Below are 7273 nucleotides of genomic sequence, written 5' to 3'. Positions count from 1 at the left end.
TAGCGGCCCCGCCCCCTCCGCCTGGGGCCCCCGCCAATCACGTCGTCCGCTCCCCTCCTTCGTCGCACCGCCGGCCAATAGCGGGGCCCGCTCGGCCGCGGTCCCGGCGGCCCAGCGCCGGCTGAGTTCTCCCGGCTGCCTAGGGAGGTGGCCCCTTGCGGGCGCCGAGCGCTGCGGGTAGGAGGGAGGCCCCGGTACACAGCCGCAGCCTTTGCCCGCTGGGCGACGCTGCTCGGATGGAGCAAGTAATCGCCCGGGGCTTCGAGGCTGGGACGCCTCTCTGTCCGGGCTCCAGATTACAATGATGCAAGCCTCGGAGCTACCCTTTATTCTTCAGCAGCCTGGGGCCACTCCAATAACGCATTTTGAAATATGGAAGCAAAAAGGAAAAGGAGCGACCCCAAACCGTAAAGAGAACTGTTCTCCATTGGGGTTTGCCACACTGGGTTGTTGGAAGGCAGAATTGGTCCTCATATTAAATCTTGTCATTGAAAAAATATTTGTCTATAAAAGTTTTGCCCAGTAAGCCAGGAAGTTTGGTCTAGTGCTTCTTATATTAACCTTTTCTCAGGGCTTACTGTTTGGTTTTTACTCTTTACCTGTTGTGCTGAATCAAAACACCTTACAGGGCACTAAGGCCCTCTCTCAGGTCGTGCATCCAGTCTCACGCCTTATCTCATTCGTTCATTAAACATTCACTGAGTATCTGCTGCCCTGCCTGCTGCTTCTATCAGGCAACCAGAGGTTATATCCCTATCGTTTGTAAAGGTGAGGGGCTTGCTCATCTCAGGACCCAGCAAGTGAAATAACCTCAATATTGTTGTTAGTTGCTGTCGAGTTAGCTGTGACTCATACTAATCTTATGTATAACAAAGCAAAACGTTGCCTGGTCCTGTGCCATCTGCAGGATCATTGGTATGCTCCAGTCCATTGTTGCAACTGCTGTGTATTTGAGAGGGAACTCATCTCCTAGTACTTTATGGGACCACATTCTTGTGACCCATAAGGGTTTCATGGGCTAATTTTCAAAAGTAGATTACTAGGGCTTTCTTCCCAGTCTGTCTTAGTCTGGAAGCTCTGCTGAAACCTGTCCACCATGGGTGACCCTGCTGGTATTTGAAATATCGGTGGCATAGCTTCCAGTGTCATCATAGCAACACGCAAGCCACCACAGTGCCACAAACTGGTAGATAGGTGGTGGATAATCTCAACAGTAGCTATTAATAATTAAAGGTCTACAACTCTTCCCTCACTTATTACTTGTTCCCCGTTGCCAAGACATTACTTACCCTATCTCCTTTGGTATCTCTGGAGGCGTTTGGTTTCTTTATAGGAGAAGCCAGAAGATGTGGGGTTCAGCCTTGGAACCCGAGAAAAGTGCTCTCTCTGAAGATCAGTGTTCTCAACAGTAAAATGAAAACTCAGAGCAGTAGCAGAGATTATGTTCACAAAAGCATATTGGTGCAGTGGTTAAGCATTTGGCTGCTAACCAAAGGGTCTGCGGTTCGAATCCACCAGCCGCTCCTTGGAAACCCTATGGGGCAGTTCTACTCTGTCCTATAGGGTTGCTATGAGTCAAAATCGACTCGACGGCAACAGGTTTGGTTTTTGGTTTGGTATGTATAAGGAGATCTATAAATGTGGGCTCTGTCCCTGCCTGCTGATGACTTCTTCTGTTCCTACCCTTGTTCCTGAGACCCACATGTCCCTGTCCCAGTGGCCCTTACTTCTGATGAAGTAGGAAGGATATTAGAGCAGAAGGCTAAACAGAAGGATATACAGTCTTTCACTAAGGTCAACTAGGGGTACTGTAAATAGTAATTTAGTATTTAGTATTCTCGACTGTGGGTACGATTGTAAATAGTTTTAGTATTTTTAGTATTTACTATTACCCAACTCCCAACTACTGGTGAAACTGTAAACAGTTTTAGTATTTAATATTTCCCAACTACGGGTGCACTGTTAATAGTACAGGTCCTGACATCAGTGTTGCAAGCTGACATGTGCTGTCTCATAACCTTCTTTGTGTCTTATGAATACATGCACGTTATTGTGCCACTGAAATATTTCCATTTTGTGTCAACTCCTGGTCCTCATTCTCCTAATTCCAGTTTGCTAATCTGGGAAATTTATCTGGGTGATAATGTTTGGATCTTGTTATCTAATCTATGCTTCTTTGCCAGAAATTTCAGAAGAGGGAGAAGAGATGAGGGAGGATAACTGAGGCCAGTCTTATTTATTAACTTTCTTGTTTATACCTGACAGAAACCAAAGCTGGAGGGGATTTTGGGGAAGAGTTTTGAGAGATCACAGATTCACTGGGGACAGGGCATGGAAATGAGTTATTGTTGCTGTTGTTAGTTGCCCTTGAGTTGATTCCGACTCATGGCGACCCCATGTATGCAGAGCAGAACTGTTCCACAGGGATTTCAAGGCTGTGATCTTTCAGAAGCAGCAGATCACCAGGCCTGTCAGAGTTGCCCCTGGGTGGGTTCGAAGTGCCAACCTTTAGGCTAGTAGTTGAGCTACCCAGGGAGTTCCTGGAAATTAGTAGAAAGGGCAAACGCTGGGTGGCCAAAACCAAAAATGAAAACAAACAAAAGCGAAGCCAGACAAACAAAAAATCAAAACCAAATTTCATTGTGTGAAGAAACTACATTACAAAACCTTATATTTTTGGTTTTGGCAAGGAACTTCTAATCCAAACCCTGTTTAAAAGAAGTATACACCCAGGTCTTTCTCTTGCTGTGGAATGGCTGGTAAAGAGCCTAATTGCTTTGACATTAAGAATCATCAGATAAAACCTAAGAGAAGGAGGGTTTCTTCAAACAAAAAAACAGGAAATGGTCACTTACAACTGGGGAAAAAAAAAAAAGGAATACTGGCTTCCAGCGGCGTATGTATTAGAAAACCTGGTGGCATAGGGGTTAAGTGCTATGGCTGCTAACCGAAAGGTTGGCAGTTCAAATCCACCAGGCATTCCTTGGAAGCCATATGGGACAGTTCTACTCTGTCCTATAGGGTAGCTACGAGTCAGAATTGACTTGACCACCCAGTGGTTCCATGGAAGAAAAACCTGGCCATCTGCTTCCATAAAGATTGCAGCAAAGGAAAACCTATGGGGCAATTCTACTCTGTCACCTGGGGTAGCTACAAGTCAGAATCAACTCAAAGGCACCCAACAACACTGGCATACCAGGATATAAGAGACCATAATCAACCAATCAATCAATCTCTCTTTCTCCATGGCTCGTAATTTCTTCCTTACGAGTAGAGACAGGAAGGGAGAAACTGGCTAGTGAAAGAACGTGAGAAGGCAGAATGTGCTGGTGACTGGGTTTAAGAAAGCGTATTATACACAAATGACCTGGCTAGGGAATAAAAACTCACAGTAGAATAACTTCCTTGAGGAACTCACCATCTGGTAATGTTACTGACTGTCTGGAGCCTGTTTCAAGCCGCAGCTGGGTCTAACTCCAAAATAAGAGATTCTGAACAGCCAGGCTTGGGGGTGGTAACTGTGTTAGATCGAGCTGTGATTGAAGCAGTTCAGGGTTAGCCAGACAGGTGCTACATCTTATCTGCGTCAGCTCTTTCTTTAATCTTTTGCTCTCAATTAGCTATCATCTTTTAAAGCTAGCATTAAAATTAACCAGCATAGTAAAAGGGTCAGCTGTATACGTATGTGGGTCTTTAAAACAAAAACCATAACTAAGTGGTAGACTTGGCTAAGCCATTGGGGTTCTAGCTGTTTAAACACACCCAAGCTCCATGTTTTTTCTCTGCCTCATATAGTAGGACTCGACGGCACTGGGTTCATATAGTAGGAAGGTCCCTGAGTGGCTAACCCATTGCCGGCAGGTCAATTTCAACTCATAGTGACCCTGCAGGTCACGGTAGAACTGCCCCATGGGATTTCCAAGGCTGTAATCTTTACAGAAGCGGACTGCCACACCTTTCTCCCATGGAGGGGCTGGTGGGTTCAACCGCTGACCTCTCCGTTAGCAGCACAGCGCTTTTGGTTTCCTGTAAAGGTTACTGCCAAGAAATCCCTATGGAGTAGTTCCACTTTGTAAAGCATGTGGTTGCAGTGAGTCAGAATCAACTGACAACAGTGCATTTTTTTTTTTTTTTATTTAATTTAATGAAACGATAATCTGGCTGCAAGGAGCCCCGGTAGTTAAATGCTTGGCTGCTACCTAAAAGGTGAACAGTTGGAACCTACCAGCTGCCCCTTGGGAGGATGATGTGGCAGTCTGCTTTGGCAAAGATTACAGCCCTTCAGGGCAGCTATGAGTCAGAATCAACTCAACGTAAAGGGTAGACTGGCTGCAAGGAACCCTGGTGGTCCAATGGTTAAATATTCAGCTGCTAACTGAAAAGCGGTGGTTCACCAGCGGCTCCTTGGGAGAAAAGTCTGGCAACCAGCTTCCAAAAAGATTATAGCCTAGGAAACCCTATGGAACAGTTCGAGTCTGGCATATAGGGTCGCTATGAGTCAAAATAGACTCGACGGCACACAACAACAACGAGTAGGCCGCAAAATATTTCTTCACATTGAGACCAGATTGGTTTGGCTGGGTACCTGCCCCTCCTCATTCCTTTTTCAGCCCTGCAGGAACAGCTGCAGAAGCTGGGTGCTGGCTCAGAGGGAAGGCCCTTCCCTGGGAGGAGAGCCTGAGCTCTCTCACCACACCTTCCTCTTATCTCTCAACGTTCTTTTGTAGGAACACGGAGGGAAGAACAATTAGCAACTGCCTGAAGAAAAAACTGTCCTTTTGATTTTACAGAAACTCTGGTGGCCCAAAACCCTGCTGACCCAAAAGGTCAGCATTTCGAATCTACCAGGCGCTTCTTGGAAACCCTAGGTAGCAGTTCTCTACTCTGTCCGATAGGGTCACTGTGAGTCAGAATTGACTCAACAGCAATGGTTTTGTTTTTTTGCTTTTTTTGCTTTTACACATTATTCAAGCTAATTATTCACACAAGCAATGCTTCATCTAGCACAAGAGTGTTACAATGTGTTGAGTGAGCTGAAATCCCCAATTTGAAACACGAGACTTGTGAAATTCAGGAGTAGTTTAATTTGATCCTGGCCTACCATCAAAGCAGAACATATTTGCAGAACTGGCTGATTGAAGGGTAAGAGATAGAACAGAGAAAGAATAGGCAACGCCCCTGTTACAAGTCTTGGGAGATCTAAAATGGCATCATCTTAATTAGCAGGCATTTTGAATGATTTTTTTTTTTTTTTAAATTATGACAGCAGTTAATGTTTATGGTAGAATATTTGGAAAAGGCAGAAAAGTACAAGGAAAAATAAAGTATCTAATTATCCCAGGCATTTCTGTTTAGTATTAGTGTTTTACTGTTATACTCTGTGTGGAATGTGCTCTAAATATTGATTGTGATATAATCAAATACTGCTCATTAATTTCTGGAGACTTATCAAGAAAGCAAGAGGTACTTGTGGTGAGGAGTTCCAAATCTAAGCCTGGTGTTACGAACATTAGGAAAATTATAAACAGAAAGAACAACCACCGCAAAAAATGCCAACTATTACTGTTTCTCAATTCTTTTACTTTCATTTCTTTTCTTTTTCTTCTTGCTGCTAATACGCCCTAAAGGACCAGATTTTGTGATATGCCTTACTTGTTGGGAACGTATCATGTAGTTGGCAGATGCTCAGAGCTGGGAAATAATTTCCAGACTGGTGCACTTGGTTTAGCAATGATATTTTGATACCTATCTTTTATTTGTGGAGATGATTAATAACTAACAAAAGAGTTACCATCAAGATGATTCTGATTCACGGCAACCCCATGTGTGTCAGAGTAGAACTATGCTCCATAGGGTTTTCAATGACAGATCTTTCTTCCAAGGTCCTTCTGGCTGGATTCTAGCATTTTAGTTAATAGTTGAGTACTTAACTGTGCCACTCAGGGCCTGTTCATAGTTAGGCACAAGTTTTTTAGTTGCTTATCAAGTCCTGGTGATACACAAGTGCTGATCCATCCGCAGTTGAGTTCACCTATATCTTGATTTTGAAAGAGGCTGGATTGATGCCGAGAATGCAGGGGAGACCCATGGAGAAAGAACATCCAGTCTGCCTGGGGCTCAAACTCACAAATGCATCCTAACTGGAAGGCAACCAGCTGACCACCCTGCAAGGCATGAGCATATCTTTCTGTTGGGAATGAAGGGTTCAACACGATGTATTAAGTGATGAGTGTGGCATAGAACCTGGTGGAGGTGGTCATTTCCAATGGCGATGGTGCATTAGGAAATGCCAGCTATTCAGAGAAAAAGTGGCAACAATTAGAAGTGCCAAAAGTACACGAGACCAGCTATGTATGTTGTTAAAAACTAATAGCTTTTAGTCAAGGAGACAGAACACTTTGGAGTGAGGCAACTTCTCTACCCAGCCTATTTTTGGTTGCTGACATTTGCATAGCTTATGTCTGTTGGTATCCAAATCTTACCCTCCTTCAGTAATTCATTCTTTTGTCCTTGTTGTGTTTTCTGTGATTATTTGAAAATGACTTGAAAACAAATGTCTGTTCTCCCTTGGACAGTCTCTCAGTGGCTGCCTCCCTCTGTCTCTGCTCCTTCCCTCTTTCTTCACCTGGTTCAGAATTCCTGGAGGAAGTCTTGTAGGAAGCCATTGGTATCTCAGGGTGAGGAGAAACAGACTTGTCCCCACTCATAGTGATGGATATAAACCTGGCACCATAGCCCTATAACCAAAAAAACCAAACCCACTGCCGTTGAGTTGATTCCAACTCACAGTGGCCCTATAGGACAGAGTAGAACTGCCCCATAGAGTTTCCAAGGAGCGCCTGGCGGATTTGAACTGCCAACCTCTTGGTTAGCAGACGTAGCACTGAACCACTATGCCACCAGGGTTTTCCATAGCCCTATAAACCAAACCAAACCTATTTCCCTCTAAATGAGACATTTAAAGGAACAGAGTCCAGGAATACAGCAATGGTTGAGTGGGGTTTAGGGGGCACTTCCCAGATTCTGGCGCCCTTTAGTCCACACTTCCAGGAGACGATTCCAAGCATGTGCTCCTCAGTGTTAGTGAGAAGAAGATACCCACCAAGAGTTAGGCCCAGATGGGCATTGTGAAGTCCAGAGAGCAAACCACGTTTTGTTCTGATCTACCAAGTTTTTGTGTAGTTTCCCTTGGCTCTTCCTTAGTTAAGGAGCCCTGGTGGCACAGTGGTTAAACACTGGGCTGCTAACCAAAAGTTCAGTGGTTTGAACCCAT

The sequence above is a fragment of the Elephas maximus genome, chromosome 1 (genome assembly GCF_024166365.1).
Source record: "Elephas maximus indicus isolate mEleMax1 chromosome 1, mEleMax1 primary haplotype, whole genome shotgun sequence".
NCBI classification, from domain to species: domain Eukaryota; kingdom Metazoa; phylum Chordata; class Mammalia; order Proboscidea; family Elephantidae; genus Elephas; species Elephas maximus.
This window is presented reverse-complemented; position numbering follows the sequence as displayed.